The sequence below is a fragment of the Hypomesus nipponensis genome, chromosome 24 (genome assembly GCF_054491055.1).
Source record: "Hypomesus nipponensis isolate SF chromosome 24, ASM5449105v1, whole genome shotgun sequence".
NCBI classification, from domain to species: domain Eukaryota; kingdom Metazoa; phylum Chordata; class Actinopteri; order Osmeriformes; family Osmeridae; genus Hypomesus; species Hypomesus nipponensis.
The window spans coordinates 1,582,501-1,603,548 of record NC_140384.1 but is presented as its reverse complement, the minus strand read 5'-3'; the positions used below and the strand labels follow the sequence as shown (position 1 = coordinate 1,603,548).

At 45.8% G+C, this 21,048-nt stretch overlaps 32 non-coding genes across 32 annotated transcripts; all 32 read right to left on the bottom strand.

Moving 5' to 3' along the window:
* Positions 1–501: 501 nt before the first annotated feature.
* trnas-gcu (transfer RNA serine (anticodon GCU)) lies at positions 502–583 on the bottom strand. The gene has a single exon. It is a non-coding gene; the product is annotated as a tRNA-Ser (tRNA).
* A 244-nt stretch (positions 584–827) lies between these two features.
* Positions 828–909, bottom strand: trnas-gcu (transfer RNA serine (anticodon GCU)). The gene has a single exon. It is a non-coding gene; the product is annotated as a tRNA-Ser (tRNA).
* A 228-nt stretch (positions 910–1,137) lies between these two features.
* On the bottom strand, positions 1,138–1,219 carry trnas-gcu (transfer RNA serine (anticodon GCU)). The gene has a single exon. It is a non-coding gene; the product is annotated as a tRNA-Ser (tRNA).
* Positions 1,220–2,082: 863 nt separating this feature from the next.
* trnas-gcu (transfer RNA serine (anticodon GCU)) lies at positions 2,083–2,164 on the bottom strand. The gene has a single exon. It is a non-coding gene; the product is annotated as a tRNA-Ser (tRNA).
* Positions 2,165–3,965: 1,801 nt separating this feature from the next.
* Positions 3,966–4,047, bottom strand: trnas-gcu (transfer RNA serine (anticodon GCU)). The gene has a single exon. It is a non-coding gene; the product is annotated as a tRNA-Ser (tRNA).
* A 546-nt stretch (positions 4,048–4,593) lies between these two features.
* trnas-gcu (transfer RNA serine (anticodon GCU)) lies at positions 4,594–4,675 on the bottom strand. Its single transcript has one exon. It is a non-coding gene; the product is annotated as a tRNA-Ser (tRNA).
* A 228-nt stretch (positions 4,676–4,903) lies between these two features.
* trnas-gcu (transfer RNA serine (anticodon GCU)) lies at positions 4,904–4,985 on the bottom strand. Its single transcript has one exon. It is a non-coding gene; the product is annotated as a tRNA-Ser (tRNA).
* A 228-nt stretch (positions 4,986–5,213) lies between these two features.
* trnas-gcu (transfer RNA serine (anticodon GCU)) lies at positions 5,214–5,295 on the bottom strand. Its single transcript has one exon. It is a non-coding gene; the product is annotated as a tRNA-Ser (tRNA).
* An 866-nt stretch (positions 5,296–6,161) lies between these two features.
* On the bottom strand, positions 6,162–6,243 carry trnas-gcu (transfer RNA serine (anticodon GCU)). Its single transcript has one exon. It is a non-coding gene; the product is annotated as a tRNA-Ser (tRNA).
* Positions 6,244–8,044: 1,801 nt separating this feature from the next.
* Positions 8,045–8,126, bottom strand: trnas-gcu (transfer RNA serine (anticodon GCU)). The gene has a single exon. It is a non-coding gene; the product is annotated as a tRNA-Ser (tRNA).
* A 547-nt stretch (positions 8,127–8,673) lies between these two features.
* Positions 8,674–8,755, bottom strand: trnas-gcu (transfer RNA serine (anticodon GCU)). Its single transcript has one exon. It is a non-coding gene; the product is annotated as a tRNA-Ser (tRNA).
* Positions 8,756–8,983: 228 nt separating this feature from the next.
* Positions 8,984–9,065, bottom strand: trnas-gcu (transfer RNA serine (anticodon GCU)). Its single transcript has one exon. It is a non-coding gene; the product is annotated as a tRNA-Ser (tRNA).
* A 554-nt stretch (positions 9,066–9,619) lies between these two features.
* On the bottom strand, positions 9,620–9,701 carry trnas-gcu (transfer RNA serine (anticodon GCU)). The gene has a single exon. It is a non-coding gene; the product is annotated as a tRNA-Ser (tRNA).
* A 547-nt stretch (positions 9,702–10,248) lies between these two features.
* On the bottom strand, positions 10,249–10,330 carry trnas-gcu (transfer RNA serine (anticodon GCU)). The gene has a single exon. It is a non-coding gene; the product is annotated as a tRNA-Ser (tRNA).
* Positions 10,331–10,558: 228 nt separating this feature from the next.
* On the bottom strand, positions 10,559–10,640 carry trnas-gcu (transfer RNA serine (anticodon GCU)). Its single transcript has one exon. It is a non-coding gene; the product is annotated as a tRNA-Ser (tRNA).
* Positions 10,641–11,189: 549 nt separating this feature from the next.
* trnas-gcu (transfer RNA serine (anticodon GCU)) lies at positions 11,190–11,271 on the bottom strand. The gene has a single exon. It is a non-coding gene; the product is annotated as a tRNA-Ser (tRNA).
* Positions 11,272–11,499: 228 nt separating this feature from the next.
* On the bottom strand, positions 11,500–11,581 carry trnas-gcu (transfer RNA serine (anticodon GCU)). Its single transcript has one exon. It is a non-coding gene; the product is annotated as a tRNA-Ser (tRNA).
* Positions 11,582–11,825: 244 nt separating this feature from the next.
* On the bottom strand, positions 11,826–11,907 carry trnas-gcu (transfer RNA serine (anticodon GCU)). Its single transcript has one exon. It is a non-coding gene; the product is annotated as a tRNA-Ser (tRNA).
* An 848-nt stretch (positions 11,908–12,755) lies between these two features.
* On the bottom strand, positions 12,756–12,837 carry trnas-gcu (transfer RNA serine (anticodon GCU)). Its single transcript has one exon. It is a non-coding gene; the product is annotated as a tRNA-Ser (tRNA).
* A 552-nt stretch (positions 12,838–13,389) lies between these two features.
* On the bottom strand, positions 13,390–13,471 carry trnas-gcu (transfer RNA serine (anticodon GCU)). Its single transcript has one exon. It is a non-coding gene; the product is annotated as a tRNA-Ser (tRNA).
* A 546-nt stretch (positions 13,472–14,017) lies between these two features.
* On the bottom strand, positions 14,018–14,099 carry trnas-gcu (transfer RNA serine (anticodon GCU)). The gene has a single exon. It is a non-coding gene; the product is annotated as a tRNA-Ser (tRNA).
* A 228-nt stretch (positions 14,100–14,327) lies between these two features.
* trnas-gcu (transfer RNA serine (anticodon GCU)) lies at positions 14,328–14,409 on the bottom strand. The gene has a single exon. It is a non-coding gene; the product is annotated as a tRNA-Ser (tRNA).
* Positions 14,410–16,210: 1,801 nt separating this feature from the next.
* On the bottom strand, positions 16,211–16,292 carry trnas-gcu (transfer RNA serine (anticodon GCU)). The gene has a single exon. It is a non-coding gene; the product is annotated as a tRNA-Ser (tRNA).
* Positions 16,293–16,839: 547 nt separating this feature from the next.
* trnas-gcu (transfer RNA serine (anticodon GCU)) lies at positions 16,840–16,921 on the bottom strand. The gene has a single exon. It is a non-coding gene; the product is annotated as a tRNA-Ser (tRNA).
* Positions 16,922–17,149: 228 nt separating this feature from the next.
* trnas-gcu (transfer RNA serine (anticodon GCU)) lies at positions 17,150–17,231 on the bottom strand. Its single transcript has one exon. It is a non-coding gene; the product is annotated as a tRNA-Ser (tRNA).
* Positions 17,232–17,475: 244 nt separating this feature from the next.
* trnas-gcu (transfer RNA serine (anticodon GCU)) lies at positions 17,476–17,557 on the bottom strand. The gene has a single exon. It is a non-coding gene; the product is annotated as a tRNA-Ser (tRNA).
* Positions 17,558–18,095: 538 nt separating this feature from the next.
* trnas-gcu (transfer RNA serine (anticodon GCU)) lies at positions 18,096–18,177 on the bottom strand. Its single transcript has one exon. It is a non-coding gene; the product is annotated as a tRNA-Ser (tRNA).
* Positions 18,178–18,405: 228 nt separating this feature from the next.
* On the bottom strand, positions 18,406–18,487 carry trnas-gcu (transfer RNA serine (anticodon GCU)). The gene has a single exon. It is a non-coding gene; the product is annotated as a tRNA-Ser (tRNA).
* Positions 18,488–18,729: 242 nt separating this feature from the next.
* On the bottom strand, positions 18,730–18,811 carry trnas-gcu (transfer RNA serine (anticodon GCU)). The gene has a single exon. It is a non-coding gene; the product is annotated as a tRNA-Ser (tRNA).
* Positions 18,812–19,349: 538 nt separating this feature from the next.
* On the bottom strand, positions 19,350–19,431 carry trnas-gcu (transfer RNA serine (anticodon GCU)). The gene has a single exon. It is a non-coding gene; the product is annotated as a tRNA-Ser (tRNA).
* Positions 19,432–19,659: 228 nt separating this feature from the next.
* trnas-gcu (transfer RNA serine (anticodon GCU)) lies at positions 19,660–19,741 on the bottom strand. The gene has a single exon. It is a non-coding gene; the product is annotated as a tRNA-Ser (tRNA).
* Positions 19,742–20,755: 1,014 nt separating this feature from the next.
* On the bottom strand, positions 20,756–20,837 carry trnas-gcu (transfer RNA serine (anticodon GCU)). The gene has a single exon. It is a non-coding gene; the product is annotated as a tRNA-Ser (tRNA).
* Positions 20,838–21,048: the final 211 nt, after the last annotated feature.

Below are 21,048 nucleotides of genomic sequence, written 5' to 3'. Positions count from 1 at the left end.
TCCATTTCACAAAAAAAGCAAAAAAGCAGGTGACAACAGGCACAATTGTGAAAAGGAACATTATCAGGAGCTGAAGAAGGATTCAAAGAGTTGTTGGAAAGGCAGTGGGGGAGGCGGACACTAAAAAGGAGCAGTAACAGTTCAGGGACAAAAGAATTTCAATTTCATAAGGCCGACATGTCATAAAGATGACTCGCCAACGAGATTGGAACTCACAAATGCAGAGCACAATGGATTAGCAGTCCATCGCCTTAACCACTCGGCCACCTCGTCGTTTACAGCACTGGGCCCACGGCAGTGAAAGATCCTTCCATTTCACAAAAAAAGGAAAAAAGCAGGTGACAACAGGCACAATTGTAAAAAGGAACATTATCAGGAGCAGAGGAAGGAATCAAAGAGTTGTTGGAAAGGCAGTGGATGGACACTAAGTAGGAGAACTAAGGGTTTAGGGACGGAAGAATTTCAATTTCATAAGGCGGACATGTCATAAAGATGACTCACCGACGAGGATGAGATTCGAACTCACGCGTGCAGAGCACAATGGATTAGCAGTCCATCGCCTTAACCACTCGGCCACCTCGTCATACACAGCACTAGGCCCACGGCACTCTAGGCCCACGGCAGTGAAAGATCCTTCCATTTCACAAAAAAAGGAAAAAAGCAGGTGACAACAGGCACAATTGTGAAAAGGAACATTATCAGGAGCTGAAGAAGGATTCAAAGAGTTGTTGGAAAGGCAGTGGATGGACACTAAGTAGGAGAACTAAGGGTTTAGGGACGGAAGAATTTCAATTTCATAAGGCGGACATGTCATAAAGATGACTCACCGACGAGGATGAGATTCGAACTCACGCGTGCAGAACACAATGGATTAGCAGTCCATCGCCTTAACCACTCGGCCACCTCGTTGTTTACAGCACCGGGCCCACGGCAGTGAAAGATCCTTCCATTTCACAAAAAAAGGAAAAAAGCAGGTGACAACAGGCACAATTGTAAAAAGGAACATTATCAGGAGCAGAGGAAGGAATCAAAGAGTTGTTGGAAAGGCAGTGGATGGACACTAAGTAGGAGAACTAAGGGTTTAGGGACGGAAGAATTTCAATTTCATAAGGCGGACATGTCATAAAGATGACTCACCGACGAGGATGAGATTCGAACTCACGCGTGCAGAGCACAATGGATTAGCAGTCCATCGCCTTAACCACTCGGCCACCTCGTCATACACAGCACTAGGCCCACGGCACTCTAGGCCCACGGCAGTGAAAGATCCTTCCATTTCACAAAAAAAGGAAAAAAGCAGGTGACAACAGGCACAATTGTGAAAAGGAACATTATCAGGAGCTGAAGAAGGATTCAAAGAGTTGTTGGAAAGGCAGTGGATGGACACTAAGTAGGAGAACTAAGGGTTCAGGGACGGAAGAATTTCAATTTCATAAGGCGGACATGTCATAAAGATGACTCACCAACGAGGATGAGATACGAACTCATGCGTGCAGAGCACAATGGATTAGCAGTCCATCGCCTTAACCACTCGGCCACTTCTTCATTTACAGCACTGGGCCCACGGCAGTGGAAGATCCTTCCATTTCACAAAAAAAGCAAAAAAGCAGGTGACAACAGGCACAATTGTGAAAAGGAACATTATCAGGAGCTGAAGAAGGATTCAAAGAGTTGTTGGAAAGGCAGTGGGGGAGGCGGACACTAAAAAGGAGCAGTAACAGTTCAGGGACAAAAGAATTTCAATTTCATAAGGCCGACATGTCATAAAGATGACTCGCCAACGAGATTGGAACTCACAAATGCAGAGCACAATGGATTAGCAGTCCATCGCCTTAACCACTCGGCCACCTCGTCGTTTACAGCACTGGGCCCACGGCAGTGAAAGATCCTTCCATTTCACAAAAAAAGGAAAAAAGCAGGTGACAACAGGCACAATTGTAAAAAGGAACATTATCAGGAGCAGAGGAAGGAATCAAAGAGTTGTTGGAAAGGCAGTGGATGGACACTAAGTAGGAGAACTAAGGGTTTAGGGACGGAAGAATTTCAATTTCATAAGGCGGACATGTCATAAAGATGACTCACCGACGAGGATGAGATTCGAACTCACGCGTGCAGAGCACAATGGATTAGCAGTCCATCGCCTTAACCACTCGGCCACCTCGTCATACACAGCACTAGGCCCACGGCACTCTAGGCCCACGGCAGTGAAAGATCCTTCCATTTCACAAAAAAAGGAAAAAAGCAGGTGACAACAGGCACAATTGTGAAAAGGAACATTATCAGGAGCTGAAGAAGGATTCAAAGAGTTGTTGGAAAGGCAGTGGATGGACACTAAGTAGGAGAACTAAGGGTTCAGGGACGGAAGAATTTCAATTTCATAAGGCGGACATGTCATAAAGATGACTCACCAACGAGGATGAGATACGAACTCATGCGTGCAGAGCACAATGGATTAGCAGTCCATCGCCTTAACCACTCGGCCACTTCTTCATTTACAGCACTGGGCCCACGGCAGTGGAAGATCCTTCCATTTCACAAAAAAAGGAAAAAAGCAGGTGACAACAGGCACAATTGTGAAAAGGAACATTATCAGGAGCTGAAGAAGGATTCAAAGAGTTGTTGGAAAGGCAGTGGGGGAGGCGGACACTAAAAAGGAGCAGTAACAGTTCAGGGACAAAAGAATTTCAATTTCATAAGGCCGACATGTCATAAAGATGACTCGCCAACGAGATTGGAACTCACAAATGCAGAGCACAATGGATTAGCAGTCCATCGCCTTAACCACTCGGCCACCTCTTCGTTTACAGCACTGGGCCCACGGCAGTGAAAGATCCTTCCATTTCACAAAAAAAGGAAAAAAGCAGGTGACAACCGGCACAATTGTGAAAAGGAACATTATCAGGAGCAGAGGAAGGAATAAAAAAGTTGTTGGAAATGCCGTGGAGGGACACTAGGTAGGAGAACTAAGGGTTCAGGGACGGAAGAATTTCAATTTCATAAAGCGAACATGTCATAAGCACAACTTGTCGACGAGGATGAGATTCGAACTCACGCATGCAGAGCACAATGGATTAGCAGTCCATCGCCTTAAATACTCGGCCACTTTGTCGTTTACAGCACTGGGCCCACGGCAGTGGAAGATCCTTCCATTTCACAAAAAAAGGAAAAAAGCAGGTGACAACAGGCACAATTGTAAAAAGGAACATTATCAGGAGCAGAGGAAGGAATCAAAGAGTTGTTGGAAAGGCAGTGGATGGACACTAAGTAGGAGAACTAAGGGTTTAGGGACGCAAGAATTTCAATTTCATAAGGCCGACATGTCATAAAGATGACTCGCCAATGAGATTGGAACTCACAAATGCAGAGCACAATGGATTAGCAGTCCATCGCCTTAACCACTCGGCCACCTCGTCATTCACAGCACTAGGCCCACGGCACTAGGCCCACGGCAGTGAAAGATCCTTCCATTTCACAAAAAAAGGAAAAAAGCAGGTGACAACCGGCACATTTGTAAAAAGGAACATTATCAGGAGCTGAAGAAGGATTCAAAGAGTTTTTGGAAAGGCAGTGGATGGACACTAAGTAGGAGAACTAAGGGTTCAGGGACGGAAGAATTTCAATTTCATAAAGCGAACATGTCATAAGCACAACTTGTCGACGAGGATGAGATTCGAACTCACGCATGCAGAGCACAATGGATTAGCAGTCCATCGCCTTAAATACTCGGCCACTTTGTCGTTTACAGCACTGGGCCCACGGCAGTGGAAGATCCTTCCATTTCACAAAAAAAGGAAAAAAGCAGGTGACAACAGGCACAATTGTAAAAAGGAACATTATCAGGAGCAGAGGAAGGAATCAAAGAGTTGTTGGAAAGGCAGTGGATGGACACTAAGTAGGAGAACTAAGGGTTTAGGGACGGAAGAATTTCAATTTCATAAGGCGGACATGTCATAAAGATGACTCACCGACGAGGATGAGATTCGAACTCACGCGTGCAGAGCACAATGGATTAGCAGTCCATCGCCTTAACCACTCGGCCACCTCGTCATTCACAGCACTAGGCCCACGGCACTAGGCCCACGGCAGTGAAAGATCCTTCCATTTCACAAAAAAAGGAAAAAAGCAGGTGACAACAGGCACAATTGTGAAAAGGAACATTATCAGGAGCTGAAGAAGGATTCAAAGAGTTGTTGGAAAGGCAGTGGGGGAGGCGGACACTAAAAAGGAGCAGTAACAGTTCAGGGACAACAGAATTTCAATTTCATAAGGCCTGTCACAAAGATGACTCGCCGACGAGATTGAAACTCACGCATGCAGAGCACAATGGATTAGCAGTCCATCGCCTTAACCACTCGGCCACCTCGTCATACACAGCACTAGGCCCACGGCAGTAAAGATCATTCCATTTCACAAAAAAAGGAAAAAAGCAGGTGACAACCGGCACATTTGTAAAAAGGAACATTATCAGGAGCTGAAGAAGGATTCAAAGAGTTTTTGGAAAGGCAGTGGATGGACACTAAGTAGGAGAACTAAGGGTTCAGGGACGGAAGAATTTCAATTTCATAAGGCGGACATGTCATAAAGATGACTCACTGACGAGGATGAGATACGAACCCACGCGTGCAGAGCACAATGGATTAGCAGTCCATCGCCTTAACCACTCGGCCACCTCGTTGTTTACAGCACCGGGCCCACGGCAGTGAAAGATCCTTCCATTTCACAAAAAAAGGAAAAAAGCAGGTGACAACAGGCACAATTGTAAAAAGGAACATTATCAGGAGCAGAGGAAGGAATCAAAGAGTTGTTGGAAAGGCAGTGGATGGACACTAAGTAGGAGAACTAAGGGTTTAGGGACGGAAGAATTTCAATTTCATAAGGCGGACATGTCATAAAGATGACTCACCGACGAGGATGAGATTCGAACTCACGCGTGCAGAGCACAATGGATTAGCAGTCCATCGCCTTAACCACTCGGCCACCTCGTTGTTTACAGCACCGGGCCCACGGCAGTGAAAGATCCTTCCATTTCACAAAAAAAGGAAAAAAGCAGGTGACAACAGGCACAATTGTAAAAAGGAACATTATCAGGAGCAGAGGAAGGAATCAAAGAGTTGTTGGAAAGGCAGTGGATGGACACTAAGTAGGAGAACTAAGGGTTTAGGGACGGAAGAATTTCAATTTCATAAGGCGGACATGTCATAAAGATGACTCACCGACGAGGATGAGATTCGAACTCACGCGTGCAGAGCACAATGGATTAGCAGTCCATCGCCTTAACCACTCGGCCACCTCGTCATACACAGCACTAGGCCCACGGCACTCTAGGCCCACGGCAGTGAAAGATCCTTCCATTTCACAAAAAAAGGAAAAAAGCAGGTGACAACAGGCACAATTGTGAAAAGGAACATTATCAGGAGCTGAAGAAGGATTCAAAGAGTTGTTGGAAAGGCAGTGGATGGACACTAAGTAGGAGAACTAAGGGTTCAGGGACGGAAGAATTTCAATTTCATAAGGCGGACATGTCATAAAGATGACTCACCAACGAGGATGAGATACGAACTCATGCGTGCAGAGCACAATGGATTAGCAGTCCATCGCCTTAACCACTCGGCCACTTCTTCATTTACAGCACTACTGGGCCCACGGCAGTGGAAGATCCTTCCATTTCACAAAAAAAGCAAAAAAGCAGGTGACAACAGGCACAATTGTGAAAAGGAACATTATCAGGAGCTGAAGAAGGATTCAAAGAGTTGTTGGAAAGGCAGTGGGGGAGGCGGACACTAAAAAGGAGCAGTAACAGTTCAGGGACAAAAGAATTTCAATTTCATAAGGCCGACATGTCATAAAGATGACTCGCCAACGAGATTGGAACTCACAAATGCAGAGCACAATGGATTAGCAGTCCATCGCCTTAACCACTCGGCCACCTCGTCGTTTACAGCACTGGGCCCACGGCAGTGAAAGATCCTTCCATTTCACAAAAAAAGGAAAAAAGCAGGTGACAACAGGCACAATTGTAAAAAGGAACATTATCAGGAGCAGAGGAAGGAATCAAAGAGTTGTTGGAAAGGCAGTGGATGGACACTAAGTAGGAGAACTAAGGGTTTAGGGACGGAAGAATTTCAATTTCATAAGGCGGACATGTCATAAAGATGACTCACCGACGAGGATGAGATTCGAACTCACGCGTGCAGAGCACAATGGATTAGCAGTCCATCGCCTTAACCACTCGGCCACCTCGTCATACACAGCACTAGGCCCACGGCACTCTAGGCCCACGGCAGTGAAAGATCCTTCCATTTCACAAAAAAAGGAAAAAAGCAGGTGACAACAGGCACAATTGTGAAAAGGAACATTATCAGGAGCTGAAGAAGGATTCAAAGAGTTGTTGGAAAGGCAGTGGATGGACACTAAGTAGGAGAACTAAGGGTTCAGGGACGGAAGAATTTCAATTTCATAAGGCGGACATGTCATAAAGATGACTCACCAACGAGGATGAGATACGAACTCATGCGTGCAGAGCACAATGGATTAGCAGTCCATCGCCTTAACCACTCGGCCACTTCTTCATTTACAGCACTGGGCCCACGGCAGTGGAAGATCCTTCCATTTCACAAAAAAAGCAAAAAAGCAGGTGACAACAGGCACAATTGTGAAAAGGAACATTATCAGGAGCTGAAGAAGGATTCAAAGAGTTGTTGGAAAGGCAGTGGGGGAGGCGGACACTAAAAAGGAGCAGTAACAGTTCAGGGACAAAAGAATTTCAATTTCATAAGGCCGACATGTCATAAAGATGACTCGCCAACGAGATTGGAACTCACAAATGCAGAGCACAATGGATTAGCAGTCCATCGCCTTAACCACTCGGCCACCTCGTCGTTTACAGCACTGGGCCCACGGCAGTGAAAGATCCTTCCATTTCACAAAAAAAGGAAAAAAGCAGGTGACAACCGGCACAATTGTGAAAAGGAACATTATCAGGAGCAGAGGAAGGAATAAAAAAGTTGTTGGAAATGCCGTGGAGGGACACTAGGTAGGAGAACTAAGGGTTCAGGGACGGAAGAATTTCAATTTCATAAAGCGAACATGTCATAAGCACAACTTGTCGACGAGGATGAGATTCGAACTCACGCATGCAGAGCACAATGGATTAGCAGTCCATCGCCTTAAATACTCGGCCACTTTGTCGTTTACAGCACTGGGCCCACGGCAGTGGAAGATCCTTCCATTTCACAAAAAAAGGAAAAAAGCAGGTGACAACAGGCACAATTGTGAAAAGGAACATTATCAGGAGCAGAGGAAGGAATCAAAGAGTTGTTGGAAAGGCAGTGGATGGACACTAAGTAGGAGAACTAAGGGTTTAGGGACGCAAGAATTTCAATTTCATAAGGCCGACATGTCATAAAGATGACTCGCCAACGAGATTGGAACTCACAAATGCAGAGCACAATGGATTAGCAGTCCATCGCCTTAACCACTCGGCCACCTCGTCATTCACAGCACTAGGCCCACGGCACTAGGCCCACGGCAGTGAAAGATCCTTCCATTTCACAAAAAAAGGAAAAAAGCAGGTGACAACCGGCACATTTGTAAAAAGGAACATTATCAGGAGCTGAAGAAGGATTCAAAGAGTTTTTGGAAAGGCAGTGGATGGACACTAAGTAGGAGAACTAAGGGTTCAGGGACGGAAGAATTTCAATTTCATAAAGCGAACATGTCATAAGCACAACTTGTCGACGAGGATGAGATTCGAACTCACGCATGCAGAGCATAATGGATTAGCAGTCCATCGCCTTAAATACTCGGCCACTTTGTCGTTTACAGCACTGGGCCCACGGCAGTGGAAGATCCTTCCATTTCACAAAAAAAGGAAAAAAGCAGGTGACAACAGGCACAATTGTAAAAAGGAACATTATCAGGAGCAGAGGAAGGAATCAAAGAGTTGTTGGAAAGGCAGTGGATGGACACTAAGTAGGAGAACTAAGGGTTTAGGGACGGAAGAATTTCAATTTCATAAGGCGGACATGTCATAAAGATGACTCACCGACGAGGATGAGATTCGAACTCACGCGTGCAGAGCACAATGGATTAGCAGTCCATCGCCTTAACCACTCGGCCACCTCGTCATTCACAGCACTAGGCCCACGGCACTAGGCCCACGGCAGTGAAAGATCCTTCCATTTCACAAAAAAAGGAAAAAAGCAGGTGACAACAGGCACAATTGTGAAAAGGAACATTATCAGGAGCTGAAGAAGGATTCAAAGAGTTGTTGGAAAGGCAGTGGGGGAGGCGGACACTAAAAAGGAGCAGTAACAGTTCAGGGACAACAGAATTTCAATTTCATAAGGCCTGTCACAAAGATGACTCGCCGACGAGATTGAAACTCACGCATGCAGAGCACAATGGATTAGCAGTCCATCGCCTTAACCACTCGGCCACCTCTTCGTTTACAGCGCTGGGCCCACGGCAGTGAAAGATCCTTCCATTTCACAAAAAAAGGAAAAAAGCAGGTGACAACCGGCACAATTGTGAAAAGGAACATTATCAGGAGCAGAGGAAGGAATCAAAAAGTTGTTGGAAATGCAGTGGAGGGACACTAAGTAAGAGAACTAAGGGTTCAGGGACGGAAGAATTTCAATTTCATAAAGCGAACATTTCATAAGAACAACTTGCCGACGAGGATGAGATTCGAACTCACGCGTGCAGAGCACAATGGATTAGCAGTCCATCGCCTTAACCACTCGGCCACTTCGTCATTTACAGCACTGGGCCCACGGCAGTGAAAGATCCTTCCATTTCACAAAAAAAGGAATAAAGCAGGTGACAACCGGCACAATTGTGAAAAGGAACATTATCAGGAGCAGAGGAAAGAATCAAAAAGTTGTTGGAAATGCAGTGGAGGGACACTAAGTAGGAGAACTAAGGGTTCAGGGACGGAAGAATTTCAATTTCATGAAGCGAACATGTCATAAGAACAACTTGCCGACGAGGATGAGATTCGAACTCACGCGTGCAGAGCACAATGGATTAGCAGTCCATCGCCTTAACCACTCGGCCACCTCGTCATACACAGCACTAGGCCCACGGCACTCTAGGCCCACGGCAGTGAAAGATCCTTCCATTTCACAAAAAAAGGAAAAAAGCAGGTGACAACAGGCACAATTGTGAAAAGGAACATTATCAGGAGCTGAAGAAGGATTCAAAGAGTTTTTGGAAAGGCAGTGGATGGACACTAAGTAGGAGAACTAAGGGTTCAGGGACGGAAGAATTTCAATTTCATAAAGCGAACATGTCATAAGCACAACTTGTCGACGAGGATGAGATTCGAACTCACGCATGCAGAGCACAATGGATTAGCAGTCCATCGCCTTAAATACTCGGCCACTTTGTCGTTTACAGCACTGGGCCCACGGCAGTGGAAGATCCTTCCATTTCACAAAAAAAGGAAAAAAGCAGGTGACAACAGGCACAATTGTAAAAAGGAACATTATCAGGAGCAGAGGAAGGAATCAAAGAGTTGTTGGAAAGGCAGTGGATGGACACTAAGTAGGAGAACTAAGGGTTTAGGGACGGAAGAATTTCAATTTCATAAGGCGGACATGTCATAAAGATGACTCACCGACGAGGATGAGATTCGAACTCACGCGTGCAGAGCACAATGGATTAGCAGTCCATCGCCTTAACCACTCGGCCACCTCGTCATTCACAGCACTAGGCCCACGGCACTAGGCCCACGGCAGTGAAAGATCCTTCCATTTCACAAAAAAAGGAAAAAAGCAGGTGACAACAGGCACAATTGTGAAAAGGAACATTATCAGGAGCTGAAGAAGGATTCAAAGAGTTGTTGGAAAGGCAGTGGGGGAGGCGGACACTAAAAAGGAGCAGTAACAGTTCAGGGACAACAGAATTTCAATTTCATAAGGCCTGTCACAAAGATGACTCGCCGACGAGATTGAAACTCACGCATGCAGAGCACAATGGATTAGCAGTCCATCGCCTTAACCACTCGGCCACCTCTTCGTTTACAGCGCTGGGCCCACGGCAGTGAAAGATCCTTCCATTTCACAAAAAAAGGAAAAAAGCAGGTGACAACCGGCACAATTGTGAAAAGGAACATTATCAGGAGCAGAGGAAGGAATCAAAAAGTTGTTGGAAATGCAGTGGAGGGACACTAAGTAAGAGAACTAAGGGTTCAGGGACGGAAGAATTTCAATTTCATAAAGCGAACATTTCATAAGAACAACTTGCCGACGAGGATGAGATTCGAACTCACGCGTGCAGAGCACAATGGATTAGCAGTCCATCGCCTTAACCACTCGGCCACTTCGTCATTTACAGCACTGGGCCCACGGCAGTGAAAGATCCTTCCATTTCACAAAAAAAGGAATAAAGCAGGTGACAACCGGCACAATTGTGAAAAGGAACATTATCAGGAGCAGAGGAAAGAATCAAAAAGTTGTTGGAAATGCAGTGGAGGGACACTAAGTAGGAGAACTAAGGGTTCAGGGACGGAAGAATTTCAATTTCATGAAGCGAACATGTCATAAGAACAACTTGCCGACGAGGATGAGATTCGAACTCACGCGTGCAGAGCACAATGGATTAGCAGTCCATCGCCTTAACCACTCGGCCACCTCGTCATACACAGCACTAGGCCCACGGCACTCTAGGCCCACGGCAGTGAAAGATCCTTCCATTTCACAAAAAAAGGAAAAAAGCAGGTGACAACAGGCACAATTGTGAAAAGGAACATTATCAGGAGCTGAAGAAGGATTCAAAGAGTTGTTGGAAAGGCAGTGGGGGAGGCGGACACTAAAAAGGAGCAGTAACAGTTCAGGGACAACAGAATTTCAATTTCATAAGGCCTGTCACAAAGATGACTCGCCGACGAGATTGAAACTCACGCATGCAGAGCACAATGGATTAGCAGTCCATCGCCTTAACCACTCGGCCACCTCTTCGTTTACAGCGCTGGGCCCACGGCAGTGAAAGATCCTTCCATTTCACAAAAAAAGGAAAAAAGCAGGTGACAACCGGCACAATTGTGAAAAGGAACATTATCAGGAGCAGAGGAAGGAATCAAAAAGTTGTTGGAAATGCAGTGGAGGGACACTAAGTAAGAGAACTAAGGGTTCAGGGACGGAAGAATTTCAATTTCATAAAGCGAACATTTCATAAGAACAACTTGCCGACGAGGATGAGATTCGAACTCACGCGTGCAGAGCACAATGGATTAGCAGTCCATCGCCTTAACCACTCGGCCACTTCGTCATTTACAGCACTGGGCCCACGGCAGTGAAAGATCCTTCCATTTCACAAAAAAAGGAATAAAGCAGGTGACAACCGGCACAATTGTGAAAAGGAACATTATCAGGAGCAGAGGAAAGAATCAAAAAGTTGTTGGAAATGCAGTGGAGGGACACTAAGTAGGAGAACTAAGGGTTCAGGGACGGAAGAATTTCAATTTCATGAAGCGAACATGTCATAAGAACAACTTGCCGAGGAGGATGAGATTCGAACTCACGCGTGCAGAGCACAATGGATTAGCAGTCCATCGCCTTAACCACTCGGCCACCTCGTCATACACAGCACTAGGCCCACGGCACTCTAGGCCCACGGCAGTGAAAGATCCTTCCATTTCACAAAAAAAGGAAAAAAGCAGGTGACAACAGGCACAATTGTGAAAAGGAACATTATCAGGAGCTGAAGAAGGATTCAAAGAGTTGTTGGAAAGGCAGTGGATGGACACTAAGTAGGAGAACTAAGGGTTCAGGGACGGAAGAATTTCAATTTCATAAGGCGGACATGTCATAAAGATCACTCACCAACGAGGATGAGATACGAACTCATGCGTGCAGAGCACAATGGATTAGCAGTCCATCGCCTTAACTACTCGGCCACCTCGTTGTTTACAGCACTGGGCCCACGGCAGTGAAAGATCCTTCCATTTCACAAAAAAAGGAAAAAAGCAGGTGACAACCGGCACAATTGTGAAAAGGAACATTATCAGGAGCAGAGGAAGGAATAAAAAAGCTGTTGGAAATGCCGTGGAGGGACACTAGGTAGGAGAACTAAGGGTTCAGGGACGGAAGAATTTCAATTTCATAAAGCGAACATGTCATAAGCACAACTTGTCGACGAGGATGAGATTCGAACTCACGCATGCAGAGCACAATGGATTAGCAGTCCATCGCCTTAAATACTCGGCCACTTTGTCGTTTACAGCACTGGGCCCACGGCAGTGAAAGATCCTTCCATTTCACAAAAAAAGGAAAAAAGCAGGTGACAACCGGCACAATTGTGAAAAGGAACATTATCAGGAGCAGAGGAAGGAATCAAAAAGTTGTTGGAAATGCAGTGGAGGGACACTAAGTAGGAGAACTAAGGGTTCAGGGACGGAAGAATTTCAATTTCATAAAGCGAACATGTCATAAGCACAACTTATCGACGAGAATGAGATACGAACCCACGCGTGCAGAGCACAATGGATTAGCAGTCCATCGCCTTAAATACTCGGCCACTTTGTCGTTTACAGCACTGGGCCCACGGCAGTGGAAGATCCTTCCATTTCACAAAAAAAGGAAAAAAGCAGGTGACAACAGGCACAATTGTAAAAAGGAACATTATCAGGAGCAGAGGAAGGAATCAAAGAGTTGTTGGAAAGGCAGCGGATGGACACTAAGTAGGAGAACTAAGGGTTTAGGGACGGAAGAATTTCAATTTCATAAGGCGGACATGTCATAAAGATGACTCACCGACGAGGATGAGATTCGAACTCACGCGTGCAGAGCACAATGGATTAGCAGTCCATCGCCTTAACCACTCGGCCACCTCGTCATTCACAGCACTAGGCCCACGGCACTAGGCCCACGGCAGTGAAAGATCCTTCCATTTCACAAAAAAAGGAAAAAAGCAGGTGACAACCGGCACATTTGTAAAAAGGAACATTATCAGGAGCTGAAGAAGGATTCAAAGAGTTTTTGGAAAGGCAGTGGATGGACACTAAGTAGGAGAACTAAGGGTTCAGGGACGGAAGAATTTCAATTTCATAAAGCGAACATGTCATAAGCACAACTTGTCGACGAGGATGAGATTCGAACTCACGCATGCAGAGCACAATGGATTAGCAGTCCATCGCCTTAAATACTCGGCCACTTTGTCGTTTACAGCACTGGGCCCACGGCAGTGGAAGATCCTTCCATTTCACAAAAAAAGGAAAAAAGCAGGTGACAACAGGCACAATTGTAAAAAGGAACATTATCAGGAGCAGAGGAAGGAATCAAAGAGTTGTTGGAAAGGCAGTGGATGGACACTAAGTAGGAGAACTAAGGGTTTAGGGACGGAAGAATTTCAATTTCATAAGGCGGACATGTCATAAAGATGACTCACCGACGAGGATGAGATTCGAACTCACGCGTGCAGAGCACAATGGATTAGCAGTCCATCGCCTTAACCACTCGGCCACCTCGTCATTCACAGCACTAGGCCCACGGCACTAGGCCCACGGCAGTGAAAGATCCTTCCATTTCACAAAAAAAGGAAAAAAGCAGGTGACAACAGGCACAATTGTGAAAAGGAACATTATCAGGAGCTGAAGAAGGATTCAAAGAGTTGTTGGAAAGGCAGTGGGGGAGGCGGACACTAAAAAGGAGCAGTAACAGTTCAGGGACAACAGAATTTCAATTTCATAAGGCCTGTCACAAAGATGACTCGCCGACGAGATTGAAACTCACGCATGCAGAGCACAATGGATTAGCAGTCCATCGCCTTAACCACTCGGCCACCTCGTCATACACAGCACTAGGCCCACGGCAGTAAAGATCCTTCCATTTCACAAAAAAAGGAAAAAAGCAGGTGACAACCGGCACATTTGTAAAAAGGAACATTATCAGGAGCTGAAGAAGGATTCAAAGAGTTTTTGGAAAGGCAGTGGATGGACACTAAGTAGGAGAACTAAGGGTTCAGGGACGGAAGAATTTCAATTTCATAAGGCGGACATGTCATAAAGATGACTCACTGACGAGGATGAGATACGAACCCACGCGTGCAGAGCACAATGGATTAGCAGTCCATCGCCTTAACCACTCGGCCACCTCGTTGTTTACAGCACCGGGCCCACGGCAGTGAAAGATCCTTCCATTTCACAAAAAAAGGAAAAAAGCAGGTGACAACAGGCACAATTGTAAAAAGGAACATTATCAGGAGCAGAGGAAGGAATCAAAGAGTTGTTGGAAAGGCAGTGGATGGACACTAAGTAGGAGAACTAAGGGTTTAGGGACGGAAGAATTTCAATTTCATAAGGCGGACATGTCATAAAGATGACTCACCGACGAGGATGAGATTCGAACTCACGCGTGCAGAGCACAATGGATTAGCAGTCCATCGCCTTAACCACTCGGCCACCTCGTCATACACAGCACTAGGCCCACGGCACTCTAGGCCCACGGCAGAGAAAGATCCTTCCATTTCACAAAAAAAGGAAAAAAGCAGGTGACAACAGGCACAATTGTGAAAAGGAACATTATCAGGAGCTGAAGAAGGATTCAAAGAGTTGTTGGAAAGGCAGTGGATGGACACTAAGTAGGAGAACTAAGGGTTCAGGGACGGAAGAATTTCAATTTCATAAGGCGGACATGTCATAAAGATGACTCACCAACGAGGATGAGATACGAACTCATGCGTGCAGAGCACAATGGATTAGCAGTCCATCGCCTTAACCACTCGGCCACTTCTTCATTTACAGCACTGGGCCCACGGCAGTGGAAGATCCTTCCATTTCACAAAAAAAGGAAAAAAGCAGGTGACAACAGGCACAATTGTGAAAAGGAACATTATCAGGAGCTGAAGAAGGATTCAAAGAGTTGTTGGAAAGGCAGTGGGGGAGGCGGACACTAAAAAGGAGCAGTAACAGTTCAGGGACAAAAGAATTTCAATTTCATAAGGCCGACATGTCATAAAGATGACTCGCCAACGAGATTGGAACTCACAAATGCAGAGCACAATGGATTAGCAGTCCATCGCCTTAACCACTCGGCCACCTCGTCGTTTACAGCACTGGGCCCACGGCAGTGAAAGATCCTTCCATTTCACAAAAAAAGGAAAAAAGCAGGTGACAACCGGCACAATTGTGAAAAGGAACATTATCAGGAGCAGAGGAAGGAATAAAAAAGTTGTTGGAAATGCCGTGGAGGGACACTAGGTAGGAGAACTAAGGGTTCAGGGACGGAAGAATTTCAATTTCATAAAGCGAACATGTCATAAGCACAACTTGTCGACGAGGATGAGATTCGAACTCACGCATGCAGAGCACAATGGATTAGCAGTCCATCGCCTTAAATACTCGGCCACTTTGTCGTTTACAGCACTGGGCCCACGGCAGTGGAAGATCCTTCCATTTCACAAAAAAAGGAAAAAAGCAGGTGACAACAGGCACAATTGTGAAAAGGAACATTATCAGGAGCAGAGGAAGGAATCAAAGAGTTGTTGGAAAGGCAGTGGATGGACACTAAGTAGGAGAACTAAGGGTTTAGGGACGCAAGAATTTCAATTTCATAAGGCCGACATGTCATAAAGATGACTCGCCAACGAGATTGGAACTCACAAATGCAGAGCACAATGGATTAGCAGTCCATCGCCTTAACCACTCGGCCACCTCGTCATTCACAGCACTAGGCCCACGGCACTAGGCCCACGGCAGTGAAAGATCCTTCCATTTCACAAAAAAAGGAAAAAAGCAGGTGACAACCGGCACATTTGTAAAAAGGAACATTATCAGGAGCTGAAGAAGGATTCAAAGAGTTTTTGGAAAGGCAGTGGATGGACACTAAGTAGGAGAACTAAGGGTTCAGGGACGGAAGAATTTCAATTTCATAAAGCGAACATGTCATAAGCACAACTTGTCGACGAGGATGAGATTCGAACTCACGCATGCAGAGCACAATGGATTAGCAGTCCATCGCCTTAAATACTCGGCCACTTTGTCGTTTACAGCACTGGGCCCACGGCAGTGGAAGATCCTTCCATTTCACAAAAAAAGGAAAAAAGCAGGTGACAACAGGCACAATTGTAAAAAGGAACATTATCAGGAGCAGAGGAAGGAATCAAAGAGTTGTTGGAAAGGCAGTGGATGGACACTAAGTAGGAGAACTAAGGGTTTAGGGACGGAAGAATTTCAATTTCATAAGGCGGACATGTCATAAAGATGACTCACCGACGAGGATGAGATTCGAACTCACGCGTGCAGAGCACAATGGATTAGCAGTCCATCGCCTTAACCACTCGGCCACCTCGTCATTCACAGCACTAGGCCCACGGCACTAGGCCCACGGCAGTGAAAGATCCTTCCATTTCACAAAAAAAGGAAAAAAGCAGGTGACAACAGGCACAATTGTGAAAAGGAACATTATCAGGAGCTGAAGAAGGATTCAAAGAGTTGTTGGAAAGGCAGTGGGGGAGGCGGACACTAAAAAGGAGCAGTAACAGTTCAGGGACAACAGAATTTCAATTTCATAAGGCCTGTCACAAAGATGACTCGCCGACGAGATTGAAACTCACGCATGCAGAGCACAATGGATTAGCAGTCCATCGCCTTAACCACTCGGCCACCTCTTCGTTTACAGCGCTGGGCCCACGGCAGTGAAAGATCCTTCCATTTCACAAAAAAAGGAAAAAAGCAGGTGACAACCGGCACAATTGTGAAAAGGAACATTATCAGGAGCAGAGGAAGGAATCAAAAAGTTGTTGGAAATGCAGTGGAGGGACACTAAGTAAGAGAACTAAGGGTTCAGGGACGGAAGAATTTCAATTTCATAAAACGAACATTTCATAAGAACAACTTGCCGACGAGGATGAGATTCGAACTCACGCGTGCAGAGCACAATGGATTAGCAGTCCATCGCCTTAACCACTCGGCCACTTCGTCATTTACAGCACTGGGCCCACTGCAGTGAAAGATCCTTCCATTTCACAAAAAAAGGAATAAAGCAGGTGACAACCGGCACAATTGTGAAAAGGAACATTATCAGGAGCAGAGGAAAGAATCAAAAAGTTGTTGGAAATGCAGTGGAGGGACACTAAGTAGGAGAACTAAGGGTTCAGGGACGGAAGAATTTCAATTTCATGAAGCGAACATGTCATAAGAACAACTTGCCGACGAGGATGAGATTCGAACTCACGCGTGCAGAGCACAATGGATTAGCAGTCCATCGCCTTAACCACTCGGCCACCTCGTCATACACAGCACTAGGCCCACGGCACTCTAGGCCCACGGCAGTGAAAGATCCTTCCATTTCACAAAAAAAGGAAAAAAGCAGGTGACAACAGGCACAATTGTGAAAAGGAACATTATCAGGAGCTGAAGAAGGATTCAAAGAGTTGTTGGAAAGGCAGTGGATGGACACTAAGTAGGAGAACTAAGGGTTCAGGGACGGAAGAATTTCAATTTCATAAGGCGGACATGTCATAAAGATCACTCACCAACGAGGATGAGATACGAACTCATGCGTGCAGAGCACAATGGATTAGCAGTCCATCGCCTTAACTACTCGACCACCTCGTTGTTTACAGCACTGGGCCCACGGCAGTGAAAGATCCTTCCATTTCACAAAAAAAGGAAAAAAGCAGGTGACAACCGGCACAATTGTGAAAAGGAACATTATCAGGAGCAGAGGAAGGAATAAAAAAGCTGTTGGAAATGCAGTGGAGGGACACTAGGTAGGAGAACTAAGGGTTCAGGGACGGAAGAATTTCAATTTCATAAAGCGAACATGTCATAAGCACAACTTGTCGACGAGGATGAGATTCGAACTCACGCATGCAGAGCACAATGGATTAGCAGTCCATCGCCTTAAATACTCGGCCACTTTGTCGTTTACAGCACTGGGCCCACGGCAGTGGAAGATCCTTCCATTTCACAAAAAAAGGAAAAAAGCAGGTGACAACAGGCACAATTGTGAAAAGGAACATTATCAGGAGCTGAAGAAGGATTCAAAGAGTTGTTAGAAAGGCAGTGGATGGACACTAAGTAGGAGAACTAAGGGTTCAAGGACGGAAGAATTTCAATTTCATAAGGCCGACATGTCATAAAGATGACTCATTGACGAGGATGAGATACGAACCCACGCGTGCAGAGCACAATGGATTAGCAGTCCATCGCCTTAACCACTCGGCCACCTCGTTGTTTACAGCACCGGGCCCACGGCAGTGAAAGATCCTTCCATTTCACAAAAAAAGGAAAAAAGCAGGTGACAACAGGCACAATTGTAAAAAGGAACATTATCAGGAGCAGAGGAAGGAATCAAAGAGTTGTTGGAAAGGCAGTGGATGGACACTAAGTAGGAGAACTAAGGGTTTAGGGACGGAAGAATTTCAATTTCATAAGGCGGACATGTCATAAAGATGACTCACCGACGAGGATGAGATTCGAACTCACGCGTGCAGAGCACAATGGATTAGCAGTCCATCGCCTTAACCACTCGGCCACCTCGTCATTCACAGCACTAGGCCCACGGCACTAGGCCCACGGCATTGAAAGATCCTTCCATTTCACAAAAAAAGGAAAAAAGCAGGTGACAACCGGCACATTTGTAAAAAGGAACATTATCAGGAGCTGAAGAAGGATTCAAAGAGTTTTTGGAAAGGCAGTGGATGGACACTAAGTAGGAGAACTAAGGGTTCAGGGACGGAAGAATTTCAATTTCATAAGGCGGACATGTCATAAAGATCACTCACCAACGAGGATGAGATACGAACTCATGCGTGCAGAGCACAATGGATTAGCAGTCCATCGCCTTAACTACTCGGCCACCTCGTTGTTTACAGCACTGGGCCCACGGCAGTGAAAGATCCTTCCATTTCACAAAAAAAGGAAAAAAGCAGGTGACAACCGGCACAATTGTGAAAAGGAACATTATCAGGAGCAGAGGAAGGAATAAAAATGCTGTTGGAAATGCAGTGGAGGGACACTAGGTAGGAGAACTAAGGGTTCAGGGACGGAAGAATTTCAATTTCATAAAGCGAACATGTCATAAGCACAACTTGTCGACGAGGATGAGATTCGAACTCACGCATGCAGAGCACAATGGATTAGCAGTCCATCGCCTTAAATACTCGGCCACTTTGTCGATTACAGCACTGGGCCCACGGCAGTGGAAGATCCTTCCATTTCACAAAAAAAGGAAAAAAGCAGGTGACAACAGGCACAATTGTGAAAAGGAACATTATCAGGAGCTGAAGAAGGATTCAAAGAGTTGTTAGAAAGGCAGTGGATGGACACTAAGTAGGAGAACTAAGGGTTCAGGGACGGAAGAATTTCAATTTCATAAGGCCGACATGTCATAAAGATGACTCATTGACGAGGATGAGATACGAACCCACGCGTGCAGAGCACAATGGATTAGCAGTCCATCGCCTTAACCACTCGGCCACCTCGTTGTTTACAGCACCGGGCCCACGGCAGTGAAAGATCCTTCCATTTCACAAAAAAAGGAAAAAAGCAGGTGACAACAGGCACAATTGTAAAAAGGAACATTATCAGGAGCAGAGGAAGGAATCAAAGAGTTGTTGGAAAGGCAGTGGATGGACACTAAGTAGGAGAACTAAGGGTTTAGGGACGGAAGAATTTCAATTTCATAAGGCGGACATGTCATAAAGATGACTCACCGACGAGGATGAGATTCGAACTCACGCGTGCAGAGCACAATGGATTAGCAGTCCATCGCCTTAACCACTCGGCCACCTCGTCATTCACGGCACTAGGCCCACGGCACTAGGCCCACGGCAGTGAAAGATCCTTCCATTTCACAAAAAAAGGAAAAAAGCAGGTGACAACCGGCACATTTGTAAAAAGGAACATTATCAGGAGCTGAAGAAGGATTCAAAGAGTTTTTGGAAAGGCAGTGGATGGACACTAAGTAGGAGAACTAAGGGTTCAGGGACGGAAGAATTTCAATTTCATAAAGCGAACATGTCATAAGCACAACTTGTCGACGAGGATGAGATTCGAACTCACGCATGCAGAGCACAATGGATTAGCAGTCCATCGCCTTAAATACTCGGCCACTTTGTCGTTTACAGCACTGGGCCCACGGCAGTGGAAGATCCTTCCATTTCACAAAAAAAGGAAAAAAGCAGGTGAAAACAGGCACAATTGTAAAAAGGAACATTATCAGGAGCAGAGGAAGGAATCAAAGAGTTGTTGGAAAGGCAGTGGATGGACACTAAGTAGGAGAACTAAGGGTTCAGGGACGGAAGAATTTCAATTTCATAAAGCGAACATGTCATAAGCACAACTTGTCGACGAGGATGAGATTCGAACTCACGCATGCAGAGCACAATGGATTAGCAGTCCATCGCCTTAAATACTCGGCCACTTTGTCAGGAGTAACAGGAGCAGTAACAGTTCAGGGACAACAGAATTTCAATTTCATAAGGCCTGTCACAAAGATGACTCGCCGACGAGATTGAAACTCACGCATGCAGAGCACAATGGATTAGCAGTCCATCGCCTTAACCACTCGGCCACCTCTTCGTTTACAGCGCTGGGCCCACGGCAGTGAAAGATCCTTCCATTTCACAAAAAAAGGAAAAAAGCAGGTGACAACCGGCACAATTGTGAAAAGGAACATTATCAGGAGCAGAGGAAGGAATCAAAAAGTTGTTGGAAATGCAGTGGAGGGACACTAAGTAAGAGAACTAAGGGTTCAGGGACGGAAGAATTTCAATTTCATAAAGCGAACATTTCATAAGAACAACTTGCCGACGAGGATGAGATTCGAACTCACGCGTGCAGAGCACAATGGACTAGCAGTCCATCGCCTTAACCACTCGGCCACCTCGTCATTTACAGCACTGGGCCCACGGCAGTAAAGATCCTTCCATTTCACAAAAAAAGGAAAAAAGCAGGTGACAACCGGCACATTTGTAAAAAGGAACATTATCAGGAGCTGAAGAAGGATTCAAAGCGTTTCTGGAAAGGCAGTGGATGGACACTAAGTAGGAGAACTAAGGGTTCAGGGACGGAAGAATTTCAATTTCATAAGGCGGACATGT